At 45.4% G+C, this 13,967-nt stretch overlaps 1 long non-coding RNA gene across 1 annotated transcript in view; it reads right to left on the bottom strand.

Annotated features, from left to right (window-relative positions):
* Positions 1 to 10,080, bottom strand: part of LOC120100680 (uncharacterized) — a 51,752-nt gene extending 41,672 nt beyond the window's left edge. Inside the window, exons 1-2 of the long non-coding RNA XR_015670563.1 lie at positions 9,817 to 10,080; positions 317 to 417 (exon numbers count right to left, since the gene is read on the bottom strand). This is a non-coding gene — a long non-coding RNA (uncharacterized LOC120100680). The remainder of the gene's footprint in view (positions 1 to 316; positions 418 to 9,816) is intronic.
* Between the last annotated feature and the right edge of the window lie 3,887 nt (positions 10,081 to 13,967).

Below are 13,967 nucleotides of genomic sequence, written 5' to 3'. Positions count from 1 at the left end.
CGGCCAGGCAAGAAGCCACTGGGACAGCGCCAGAAGTTCTTCAGTGGTGTTTCTCTCTATGATGTCATGGCAAATGATGACTGGCGAAAGAGTGGCAAGGCGAACCAATACCACACAACTGCCTGTTGGGTTATACTTACATCCTCTCCAAACATAATGTGTTCTCTCAAGCATCTACTCTAGCCAAACATCATGTTCTGTTTTCCCAAGCTGCTTCCAGAAAAACAAAACATGTCTGCTCTCAACAAAACATCCTCCCACATGTCTGCTTTAGCAAAATCACTTTTTCATAAGACAGTTTCCAGAAAAACATCACCTGACACAACTGAGTCTCCGAAGAAACCAGGAATTTCCACTTCATACGCTGGTCGGGGTGCAGGATGAATGAATGTTGAACACGTACGTTTTCTACGTGACCTGCAAGCAGAGGGGACCAGGTGAGAAAAGGGCAGCCAGTGGGAAGGGGAACGGAGACAAGGGTGGGTGAATGGAAGGTGAATGTGAGTAAGATATACTATGCCATGCATGCTTGGAAATGTCATAAATAAACTCTTCCTTTTGTGTACAAAAATAATAAATAATAAGAAAAGAAACTTTTATATATCCTGAGATGTTCATTTTCTTGTTTGCTTGCTGGTTGGTTTTTACCATAACAAGAAGCCCAAGACCTCAGACGTCCCATCTCACTCAGCTACACTTCCACATAAGTCAGTATATCTCCAGTGTGACCAGCCCCTCCCCCATCATTTTCACCCCCAGACCCTTTTCCTGGATGTTCTCTGGAATTCACACCCAGTATCAACAAAGCCCCAATGTCCTCCACTGCTTGTCTGTATATCCCTTTACTTTCTGACTGAGATGGGAAGAGGATGCTGTAGGTACTGTCTTTCTGCAGTTCTCCAGCTTATGTCCCACAGTGGTCCTAAGCTGGGGCGGGTGCCTCCTTGTTTTCCTCTTCCAAATCATTCTCTCACCTTCCCTCTCAAACATCAGATGATGCCTGACCACCATGGAGCCTCAGGAGAGTCCGTGGAGGTTTTATGCTAGGCTCAGTCTCTCTGTTTCCACCTTCTGTGTTCCACACCTCTTCCCACACTGCAACACCTCTAGCATTCACTGACATCTCTCATCTATATCCAACTTTAGTGCCTCTTGTCCACTACATAGCCTTACACCTATCAGCCAGTAAGACTTCACACAGGAATCTCAGGGAGACATAAATATTCAGTGGATAACAGCAACTATCCTATTAGCTGATGGCCCTATTAGCTGATAGCTACTTCGTGAAGGTAGAAATGTTTCCTCACTTCCAGATTAGCCTATAGTCAAGTAGAATATGTTCCCCAAAAGGAGTTAGGCAGAGAGAGCTAACTAGTCATGGTCATTGCATGAGTGATGAGTGAATGAGAACAGGGCATCATGGGACATGAATATCTGTAGCTTCTCCACTTACTGGTTGCTCTCAGTCTCAAGTAGGTCTTTGGAAATCTCTGAAAATTCTTTTTCATTTCTCTAAGCAACTCTGCTTCTCTCCCTCGCCTTTTCCTCTATGCTTAAGCCTCAGATGGGTCCTCTTCCCTCTACTCGCAGTCCACAAGCCCATTTGCAACTTACTAGAACAAAACAGAAGCCATCCTGCCAACACAGTGCCTGCCTTTCCCACCCGTCCTTTCTGCCACCTCTGGTTGATGCCAAATGAATGCGGCACATCCAATCGGTCCCATCCCTCCTTTCTGCTCAAGGACAGCACACTGCTTAGGCCCACCCCACCTGCCTCACCCACGCTTCTAAGTCAGCATTCAACCGTGCTGCAGCTTCTCCCGTCTCAAAAAGCAAATGGACTGATAAGGTCTAGAGACCAAACCAAACGCTGCCTATGCCTTTCCCTTCCTCTGTAGCTGCTGTGACCTGTAAAGCAGGATTGACCTGACTGGGGTGACAGGAATGAAGAAACAGATGGGAAGACAAGTGGGTGTCAGGTGGGCGCACACTCTGATGATGTCACAGCAGCAGCAGCCTGGGAGCTCAGCAGGAATGAGGAGAGCTAATCTTATCAGGGGTCTCTACATGGGAGCAGTCTCAGTGTCTGTCAGCAGGGAAGAGGAAGCCATGGTTGGTGTTCTCTGTACACACTGTCAGCATCCACACTCAGATGGGGGAAGGCCTTGCTATTCCCAGGAATCCCAGGGGCTCCTTTATATGAGGATGCTTATATCCACAATACACATTCATTTAGGAATTTATCTGTTCCCCACGTATAGCTAGACTCCTCATAAGATCTGTGTGTTCTTGCTGCTTCGAACTCCTTTTCTTCTGCCTTACCTAATTTTTTAAGACTTTCCATATTGAATCTATCACATGTAAAAATGGAGAACAGCGAATCTCATAATTATATCACCCAGAATTAAGAATTATGAACAGGCTGGGCCTGATGGTGCACACCTTTAATCCTAGTACTTGGGAGGCAGAGGCAGGCAGATCTCTGTTAGTTCAAGATAAGCCTGGTCTACAGTGCAAAGTCCAGGCCAGTCAGAGCAAGATTGTGAGACCCTCCCTGTCAAAAACAAACAATCAAACAAACATGCAAGACTGCTTCACTTCTTCCCCTCTTGCTGAAGTATTTCAAAGCAGGTCCCAGGAAATAGGGCATTCCACTCCCAGATATTTCAAGCTTTGGCTATTAAATTTGAGGGGTTTCTTAGCTAACTTTAATATTACATGAGGTTGATATAAACGTATTATAGAATAATTCTCATTCTCCCTCAAAGTCACTCCAGTGTGTGCAGGGCTTCACTTTCACTGTTTCCTTCTTTCTTTCTTTTTTTTTTTTTTTCAGAGCTGAGGACCGAACCCAGGCCTTGCACTTACTAGAGCTAAATCCCCAACCCCTCACTGTTTCCTATGAGCCTTTCTTACTCAAGGTTTCTCCTGAATGCATGAGCAATGTGTTACTAAACCCAACGGCCATTCTTCACTGCTGTTTGCTTGGGGTTTGAGAGAGTTCTCAAAACAAGGAATTCTGTTTCTATAACAAAAGGTCCACAAAGGGGTGGCTTAAAAGCAAGAGAAATGGATTTCTTATAGTTCCAAAAACTGAGGTCCAAGGTCAAGGTGCCAGCAGATTTAGTGTCTAACAGAACTTACTGTCTTCTTCATCCATGCAGCCTTTCTTACTATACCCAGTATAGTAAAAGGCAGGGCAGCTCTCGGGCATCAGTTACAGGGACACTGATCTCATACTGAAGAGCTCTGGTCTTGAGATCCAGTTATCTCCCAGTTTTAACCTTGGAGGTGAGCTGTTGACTTAGATGATGGTGACAGTACAGATGGCCATTGAGAAGCCAGCAGACTTCCAGTGCTGAAGCCAGAAGAGCTGTGGACAAATGGAGACCTGGTTGTCCATTTCTCCGTTCACATCTTTATCACCTTTCTCAGGCAGCTAACAAAGGTGAGTAGTCTTTTTGTTGTTTTGTTTTGTTTTTTTGAGGAACAGTCTTTTCTTGTTTTCCAGGACATAGCTATCCTTGGGTCTACCTTGGCTCTCTGGCCACTCTATCAGCCTCCTTGCTGGATCTGACCTCTGATTTTGGCACACACAAAATGAAGGGTCTGTCCTCACCTTCCTCTCGCCTGTCCCTGTACTAGGCTTCCTTTCAGTACGTCCTGTGCAGGGATGATGTCCAGGTTCCTGTCCAGCCTCTCATCTGGACTCTAGACTTCGATTGCTACCCACTCCTTGGCATCTCAGAAATCTTAAACCCAGCTGGGCAGTGACGGTGTAGCTTTTGTTCCCAGCACTTAGGAGGCAGAAGCAGTTATATCTCTGAGTTTGAGGTCAAGTCTACGGAGTGAGTTCCTTCCAGGACAGCAAGAGCTACACAGAGAAACCCTGTCTCAAAAAACCAAACCAAACAAACAAAAAAGAAAGAGAGGGAAGGGAGGGAGGGAAACAGGGAGGGAGGGAGGGAAAAAATAACTTCTTAGACCATCTCACATTAAACACTTGAATTGAAAGAGCAACCCTGAATGTCCAATCGTCTTATGACAGTATTTGGAAACTTCAGCTTTCTGTCTGCTTGGAACAAAATCTTGAGGTCATTCTCAAGTCCTCCCTGCGTGCGCACATTCAACCCATCAGCAAATCTTTCTGGTTCTACTTTCAAAAAGTATTCACACTCCTACTACTTCATCCTGCCTCTGACGTCTCTATATCGCATTGGATCATTGGCATAGACTCTTAATTGATTTTCTTATCCCACCCAAACAAATGCAATCCTGTTATGAGATTTTTTTTCTTTTTTACATCTCGATGTCAATGCATGAAAGAGAAATGGAAAGAATCATGTGTTAACAGAAATATAAAATTATTTTCTTATAAATCTCCTAGAGAAATTTATTAGGTCACAGATACAATGACTATTTCTAATGTTTATTTGTTTTACAAATAAATGAGAGAGTCGCCTACCTCTGTGAAGTGCTATGTCAGCATTTCTCCGTTTTTAAAGAAGCTGTGTGATATACAGAACAGATGATTTGATGAGTACCATTTCAATTCCATCTATACAAATATGAGCTTTAAGTATTTTAATATTTAATAAACTTTTATATAAATGCGTGGATATTTTTATATAAATGCAATCTCAGGACCTGTGCAGAAAACAGTAGTTAGTTGAACACCATTCAATGCACCATGTTTTGTTTGTTTGTTTGTTCATGTTTGTTTGTGTTTTGAAGCAGCATTTCTCTGTAGAGGCCTGGCTGTCCTGGAACTCACTTTGTAGACCATACAGACCTTGACCTCAGAAATCAGCCTTCCCCTGCCTGCTGAGTGCTGAGATTGAAGGTGTGTGTCACCACCGTCCAGGTAAATGTAACATTTCTTGAAGTCAAGTTTTTTGCATGTGAAATTTTATAAGCAACATAGTCAAGTATATATTTTGGCCCTTTATCGCTGATAGTACTTCTATCACACCGACTCCTAGATTTTCTAAGCATATTCTTAGTCCTTAGCATTATGCCATTTTTTTTAGAAATCTTTCTTTAGGAAAAGGAGCAATCCATATTCTCCCAGGAATATCCCGTTATGCTAACATGGCAGTTATTTCACTGCTATGAGCCACCCCCCTCCCAAAAAAAATGTTCCTACTTATCTCTCCCTACTTTCCAGCAAACACAACCATTATTATTCATAATTCCCTATAATCAATAAAACATTTGCCCAGCCTTTTAGTGCTAAGATTACATGCAAAGAGGCATAGCAAATGTTATCTGTGGCTCACCCACCAAGACTCATAATAGCGTGCCAACTGGACCCACAGAACCAGGACAAGTGCCATGGACACATATGGCTTCCCTTCTTTTGAAGCCCCAAGGGATTGCTCTGCAAAGAAGATGAGAGTCAAGTCTCTGGAAAACTAGCAGGGAAAGGGCAGCTCCTGGAGGCAGGCTGTGTCTTGCATGTTGCCATCTTCAACTGCGTGGGAAAGAGGAATTCTGGTGAGAGGGAGCACTTTCTGGTGAAAGGGAGCACAACTCATTCCCTCTGTCAGCCAATGATGAGCAAATTGTCTTGGCAATTACCCTTCAGTTCATTCCAATCTCCATGATGCACCTCTGCCAACAGCTCCTCCTCTGTCTTTCACAAAAGTGATGTTCAGTCTTCCAAACACGCTGGGATACCCATGAGCTCTCCCATCACATCAAAGAATTCTTCCAATCCTCTTGCCTGCTGAACGCCACCTAGTGTTGGCTCACCCGTCATCTTCAAAGGGCACAGGTTGTAAAAATCTGTGGTCTTGGATGATTCTCAACTTCTGTCTCCTTGAAACAGTGGATCTTTTTCAGCTGTGTTGTTCAACTTTTCTTCAGAATGAAACTTACATAGGAAAAAAATCACAGCAAAGTTAAACAACCCACTTAAAAGCACTAGCCATCACCCTCTCCAAAGGGTCAGCTCACCAGATCCTCATCTACCAACCCCATGGTGCACACTCCTCATTGGTTGCTATACTATGCGGTTCTCGCTAGCCAACAAACAGCCTATGTGTGGAAATACATAGACTATGGATTGCACATTAATTGCATACAGTATCTTTCAATGCTGACATTCGGACTTGTTCATCCCTGTCTCTCACTGCTAATCATTGGTTAAATATTTTCATAGGAGAAAAATGGCTGAAGACACCCATCACATAGGGTTGCCTACGTAGGGATCTAATCCGATCCAGATACTCTGTATGACTGCTCTATGTTCTAGCTCATCTTATCATTCCTGAAGTAGCCAAGTGTGCCCAGCTATACAAGCACATTAGCTAGTGTCAGTGTTAGATATTCCTTTAGCAATGTCCAGATACCGTCTTTGACATTGCAAACACAGCACCACACGCTCACTCAGAGAGAATCTGTGATTCAACTTCGTGGGTTTGGGGTGATTTTCTATACTATAAAAGTAAGAAATGGTGGATAGTTTCTAGCCCTCTGATATCTTCCTCATCAACAACAAATTGCTTTAATAGGGGAACCCTCTCTGTCTTGTGGAATGACATCTACCACATCCTACCACAGAAGCCAAGAGATGAGCTCTTTTTTCCTTCTCACGGCAGTTATGGTTGTCAGCAGACTTGTCAAAGACTCAGTCAGCCTCATGTACTCCTCGAGACTTTAAGTCCAGAGCAACCCAAGATCTAACTTTGTTTCAGTCGGATTTCTCTAGCCATGGCCTCACTCCTATACCCCAAGCCTCCATTCTTCATAGAGGTCTTGATTTCTTCCTCTCCCAAGCCTGGTTCTTCAGGATTCCTGTCAGTAACTACGCGCCTTATGGCTGCCAACAGTGGTCTCTCCAGGATGTCTGCCTATTATTCGTTCTGGGGCCCTCAGACTTACCCACTAAGACAAATAAGGAAAACATATTTCTAACTCCAGAAACACCTCTGCAGTCTTCAGGAGAGATCTCAGTAAGTTAGCATTTGTCTGGGCTGGAGCTAGATTAATGATCAGGCTTGTGTCGCCCTCGGGGACTAAACAATGGCCAGAGTTCACACTAGAATCACTTGGAGAGTTTTCAACATATTTGACTATTGGGGGGTGTTATTTGTGTTGAGCCTCTGTGTTTATTAGTTTTGATGACATGGCCCCATCGAGACACTTACACTTTAGTCTTGTCACATTTCAGTATGCCTGCATTGGTGTCTGTGAGTTTCCTTCCTTCTTAGGCAGGATGAGAGGGTCTCCTACACTCTCTTTCAGTCATTTGTTCGCATGAAAAGGCTGCTTAGTTGTGCTTATTGGAAGTGAGGCCAAGTAGGTAAGGATGGAAATTCTGGGTCTTGGTACCTCCGGCCGGAGGAAGGAGCCCAACCCACCTGGAGTGCAGAGCAGGACAGCGTGTGTGCGAGGCAAACAGGCCAGTACTTCATCAGCGGCACAGCCAGTGCCTCAGCTGTCACTAGGATGAGGCTTGGTCCCTGAGTGCTCTAAGCTAAATTCATGAAGGGAGTGTTTGTGATGGCACCTGCTGAGGAAGGGGACAGGCAGATCCTAAGAGCGATCTGTGGCATCCTCGGGACCCCTGTGATTGCGGTCTCTCTTTACCCCAAGGCTTTGTCTTGTGTCGGCATTAACGACATCAGCAAAAATGAGCAGCTCACGGAGCTCAAGCCCTGTTCATCAGTCAGTCTCCCAAGCCAGCCTCCTGCTGCTTTCCAGCATCTGGGCTGTCCGGCATCCAAGGGACCACCACACAGTGATGGGGTTGTTAGGGACAGGGGCAGTTAAGTGCTGCATCAACGAAGCCTCACAACCTACTCGCAGTCTAGGCACCAAAACACCTCACAACCTACTCGCAGTCTAGGCACCAAAACAAATACTCAGAACCGAATGCCCACCCGAGACTGAGAGGGTGGTGAGCGAAATGTGGTTGAGGAAGAGCCCATCAGTCCTGAAGGCAGATCTTGGGTTTGCTCCAGTTGACTCCAGAATAAAGAATGACTACTGCTCCCATGAGTTGACTTCCGTCCTCTTTCTTTCTAATTACATCTCTGTTGAGATGCCTGATACAGCACAGAATCACTTTCCCTTCACTTTTGGAGGGCTGGGAATCAGCCATGTTAGCCAAGTAATTCACCATTGATGATATTCACTCGGCCCCAAATCCAACTTTTATAGTGCATGGTGCGGTGCTTCTCGAGTAATCAACCATCACTAGCCAGACTATGTCATCAGCAGCCTCTGCCGTTTCCTCCCATGCTTCTGTTTCTATGAATTTGCCCATTTAGAAATGTCATATATAAGTAAAATCTTACACCGTATTTTGAAAGTTCATCCATGTTTGATCATGTGTCTGTTCTTTACACATTTACTCAGAGCATCCTGGCTTTCCACCCCTGAGCCTGTAGGGGACGTTACAGGTTCAAATCATGACCCATGTCTTCTTTCAGTGATTAGGAAGGAAGTGTGCATGCTGTCTTGACTCCTTTTCCTGTTGCTTTTTTAAAAAATACTCAGCTAAAAACAACTTAAGGGAGAAAGGGTTTCACTCAGCTCACTGTTTCAGATTACAGTTCATCATGGTGGAGAAGACACAGTCTCAGAAACTTGAAGGAGGTGGACACAGAGCATCCACAGTCAGTAGCAATGAGCAATGCATAGGTGTGGACCAGCACTCAGATCTCTTTCTTCATTCTTATACAGCCCAGGATCATCTGCCTAGGGAATGGCACCACCCACAGTGGGCAAGTCTTCCTACTTCTGAAAATTGCCAGCCTGACCAAACAGCACAACTTTCTTCTAACTTTTTTCCCTATTCTCTCTTGGACATTTTGTGCTCCTCTTATGAAGGCTATCCCACAGACATCTCAAGGGGATCCTCATTCTCAGTGCAGATGCTGAGGCCTTACCAGATGGGAAGTCCGATCTTCTCTTCTGTTGTGATTAAGGTTAAGATGCTGGCTCTGGAGTTAAAGTATTTTAAAAGCATTTTTCTAGTACTAGTTATTGAAATAGACACTTGGAGAAATATGTCTTGACCTGCATCTGGGACCTGTGTCTACTTAGCCCCAGGGGGTGGCGGGTGGGGGGATGTTGTAACCATGTCAGAAGCTTCTGTATTTATTTGCAGGAGGCCCCAGACTAATTACACATTCAAGGCCTTCTTTATGACAGATGAGATTGACTAAGGCCCAGTTGTTACCATCAGGAAATCTACAGTATTGGTAGAAACATGAGCAGGAAAGTGGGGGGAGTAAAAGAGAGAGAGACCAGAGGTTTGGCGGGGAGGGAGAACAGAATCTGGCATTAGATTTTTGCTTTATGAAGTATTGCCCGGAGGCTTGAAAGCTGGAAAACCACAGTAAGGCTGCCCCTTCCACCTAGATCGCCACGCAGGAGCGGGAAGCAGAAAAGCAGTTCTCTGGATGAGTCATTTGGCCATTCCTGGAGTCCTTAAACTCAGAGGAGTCCCATCTGCAGTCACAACTGAAACTATTCCTCAGGCTGGCACACTTGCTTGAAAAAACAATGGGGATATGAGAGTTTCTGCTCCAAAGAAGTTAATTTTTTGCACTACTCTCCCCACACCCCAAAAATAGGTACATTTTATGATTACTTAAATGAGCTTAATTCCTATAGTCTATGGCTAAGTCCATCTCTTCTTATTCTAAAGGCACATACAGCGCCTTTGGTAGACAGTGGAAGCAGCTAGAAGAGGCCATTCCCTCCCAGGCCTTGACAGAGGGGTACACAGGAGCCATCTCAGCACATGCACTGCAAAGATTTCTTCCACCACCAAGTGGGATTCCAGCCATTGCTTTCAGATACCTGACCAAACGTGCTGAAGAATTTCAGTCTTGTGCCTGTGTCTGGAGTCAGCACCGATCAGATCCGCTAGCAACAGGGAGGTGGCGCTTCCTGAGGGACGCATCTTTCAGAGACTGTGTCTTCAGGAAAATCCTGTGTGTCCTTCAAAGCCTTCTCCTGGCTGCCTTGAGATATACTCCCCCCCCCCACACACACACTTTGAGGAAATGGATGGACTCCTTGCAGAGGTTGGGTGGCTATTGGATGCTCACCCTTCCAGACTTCCGGAACCCTGCTGACGCATCTTGCTCCCTCCCCTCCCTTTGGTAGGCACGGGGCCAAGGCAGGGTTGAAACGGCTCTCAGTGCTTCAACTGTTAACTTGGATTTTTCCAAAATGTGTTTCTGGTTAGTTTAAAAAAGGATAAACAAGATTTAATAGCTGGCAATGAATCACATTTTTTTTTCCTCCCTAAACTCTATTTGGATCCACTCAAACGCCTGTCATTCCACTTTTGTACAAATAAATAAATCTCCTTTTCTTTTGTGCATTTTTCCCTGTCCTGCATTTCCTAAAATACAGTTTGTTTGACGGATGAGTTAAGCAGTCCTGAGGTTTGTTTTTGGCTCTGCAAGCAACTGAACTGTTTTCTCATCATAATTCAACAGGACAGGGTTACCAACCTCCTGAACACTCACGCTCGTTTAGAGTCAGAACCACCTCTCCCAAAGAAGAAATGGCCGCTAGTGTCCTCAGTGTAAGCGTCAGCTGTCCTCAGAAGCCTGCTTGTACTCACAGCCCTGCTATGTCTACCTGTCCGTCATGTTGTATCTATACAAGACATCCTGCGAGCACACAGACATTGGACGTGAAATCACAAGCAGATGAGAGGTGAAACTAAAGCGATACACAGAGCTAGGTTCACCGTCTCCTCAGGCTCAGGGACTTTGGCCGAGGGCTTGATAAGCAGAGATCTAAGCTGAAATTTAAAAAATAAAAAACAAAAAACATGTAATTAGTTTTTAACAACAAAGATCTGGAAAGTGTCAAACCGAAATTAAACCTATGCATTTTCTGAAGTGATGTCTTAGGTTGAAAGTGATGTTTTCCGAGTAGACGTGCCGTCTGGCTTCCAGCCCTTGGTGAGATGGGAAAGGGACTTCTAGGAGAATGGCCTAGGATAATGAAAGATGAGCCATCAAAGGCAGGGGGACTGTGATTTCCAAGCTAACCTGGGCTACAGCATGAGCCTCTGTTTTGTCACTGTTGCTTGTTTTTGTTTTTTCCAAACAGGTTTACCAAAAAAAAAAAATATATAAGTCGAAGGACTCCTTTAAAGATTTCCACACAGATGCAGAGCCTCTATGAGCCTGTCCGGCACATGCTTCCTGAGATCAGGATGCTACTATGTCAGAAAGAGGTTGGGCCTCCAAGATGGATCATGGGAGCAGAACCCAGGAGCAGGCTCAGGTGGCATGGGAACAAGAAGACAGAGGAGCAGGCAGCCAGCTGTGGTCAGGCAACCCTCCTCTCTCCACACTTCTCTCTCAGCCTCGAAGCCTTCAAGCCACGTCACCTCACCACCAGATTTCTTTTCCCCAGGGATTTAAGGTTTTTTTTTTTAATTGTAGATTTATTTATATCTTTTTTATGTCACCTGTGGCAATGTTAAAAATAATCCACTTAAAGCTTGCAGTCATCCTGAGGGCAGGGATGTCCCCATCTTTGGCCATCCCTATGTCTAAAACAGCACATCAGAAAGCAATAAATACAAGAACGCTAACCGCCACTCATCAATCGTTCTTTCTTCTACTAATGCTCATGCACTCGTAGCACACAATGACCGTCCATGTTCCAAAGCCACCGCGAGTGTGGTTTCTAACGTTTTATGTAATGGCTGGAAGTAACTGGTGGAGCTCCATCACTGTGCCCACTGGACCCTGGTGTATCCAAAACCCAAACCGGGAAGGGCTGGCTTAAGCCAGCGATTCTTGATGTTGTTCAAGCACTGGACTGATCTAGAGGGCATGATAGGACAGAAGCCCCAACCCCAGAGGCCCATCAGGAGGTTTCAGTGCTGCTTGCCCACTCTTTGGGAAATAGTTGGCCCATAGGATAGGCAAGGGCCGTGAATAACGAGGTCTCTGGCTCCATGGACTCTGTTGTGGGACGGTGAAAAGCACCCTGGTTCCCAGTTGAGGAAGCACAAACCCCGGTGACCCTGAAGGGATGGTGCCTTCATGGGTTGCCTTTGTCTAAACAACTAGTGGAAACTAGTGCTTTCCCGATTTAGGAAGCAGCCTCTTGCTTAACAGACATGGAAAAGAGCAAGCCCGTTCTCTGCTTGGGAGGTTGTATCCTGCAGGATTTTCTGGGGATTCTGAGCTGATGCAGTCCTGGCACCTGCTTAGTATCTATACGAGCTGCTAGTATCTGATGCCATAGCTACCACAGCAGTTTCCTAAGGACCAGCACTCACGTGGCCTGGCTGCAGGCAGCACTGAGTCCAACATTAATCAACTCAGCATCTGGATCCAACCCAAGGCACCCATCGGATTGCCGCAGTCGCCTCTACCCTCAACTGTCAGCAACCGGTCAGGGGAGGCTGGCAGGTCTACAGTGCACAATCTTCCTGGAAGGCTAAGTGAGCTGTTCGTAAATAAGCCAAATAACTTGACAGCGTGAGTGAAAGCTCTCCTCAGTGATCCGTCAACTGGAACCTATACCATGAGGCATGTTGCCTTTAGCAGCAAAATCACTGCGGTAGGAAAGACCTGGGTAGATCGGGCCCACTTTTGAAAGGTATGATCTCCTGGAGCTGACTATAGGAACAGTAACAGCCATTTTCAAACCCCTTTAGACTCCCTTAGTCTGCTGGAGCTGAGACCCATTCCTTTTTGCTTTAAATGGATTCATGAGCTTGAGAGAGTACGTTCATGCACGTGTGTGTAAAGCCAGAGGGCAACCTTGTGTGTCATCTGCAGGACTCCTGTCCACCTCTTTTAAGACAAGGTCCTTTACTGGTCTGGAACTCATCGGTATGACCAGCATGCAGCAGTGATGGTGAGAAGTGTGCACTACACCCAGCATTCGTTTGTCACAAACAAGTGCTTGGACTGAGGCACCCCACCCCCACCCAGACCCTAAGACTCATTCTTTAGTAACACTGGAAAGACATCAGAACTCCTGTTCAGGTAAGTCCTAGAGAAGGGCAGGCACTTCCAATGGCTAGGGAGTCTGCTCATCATCACCATGGCAACAGCATGGGATGATGCTGAGCACTGAGCCCAGTGTCAATGATATCCGTCTTTTTTGCCGCCATGCAATATTTTATGTGTTCAACTATGGGAAGCGAGGCCCGGGACATTATCCAGGAGAGATTCTTGTTAGTAATTGCTGTGATGTGTTAAGAGAAGCAGGCAGTAAAGAATCAAAATTCACCTCATCAAGAAGGGGAAAACAAAACAAAACAAAACAATCTGCAGATAACATTGTAAATCAGCCAGGAGACAAATGTCTGCCCGGCTTGTCACCCGCCATTTCACGGTACTGATTTCTCAAAGCCTAAAACCATAAGGAGCCCAACCCGGAGCGGAAGGGCGGCATGACCTCCTAAGCTCACTGATTTAATTTTCCTCTCTGAACACACGCAGCCCCATAATTAGAACATTTACCAACCATAAATACAATTTAAACTCTGTACATGTGCGTCTGCGTGTGTAGAGAGGCTTGAGCTAAGATACGGTTTCAATAAAAACAGTCCTTCCGCACTGATTAGAATGTGTAAAGAGGAAATCTGTTTTTACCACAATCTACTCCAAACTGGTGTTGGCAGCCACACTCTCGGCTAATAAATGTCAATAGCAAAGCTACACAGAGGTATAAATTAAAGGCCTTGCAATCTGGGTATCCGGGGCTTAGCTTGAAACGGTCCGCCCAGCTCGCTGTGCTCTGCCCAGCTGTGGAGGAACGCCATGGCCTTTGTCTGGCTCATGGACTGATGAAAGAGGGTGTTTAAGGGCACTCCCCTTTGCAATGTTTTAGAAAAATACTTATTTCCTGTCTCTTCAAACGGTAGTGATCGCTCTCTGGCTCTATGGAGTCAATAAGAATTACATTAATCAATTAAAGACTTGATGTTTTCTACTCTTCTTTCTCCTTTTCTTCTTTGC

The sequence above is a fragment of the Rattus norvegicus genome, chromosome 2 (assembly GCF_021556685.1).
Source record: "Rattus norvegicus strain SHRSP/BbbUtx chromosome 2, alternate assembly SHRSP_T2T, whole genome shotgun sequence".
Taxonomy (NCBI): Eukaryota; Metazoa; Chordata; class Mammalia; order Rodentia; family Muridae; genus Rattus; species Rattus norvegicus.
This window is presented reverse-complemented; position numbering and strand designations above follow the sequence as displayed.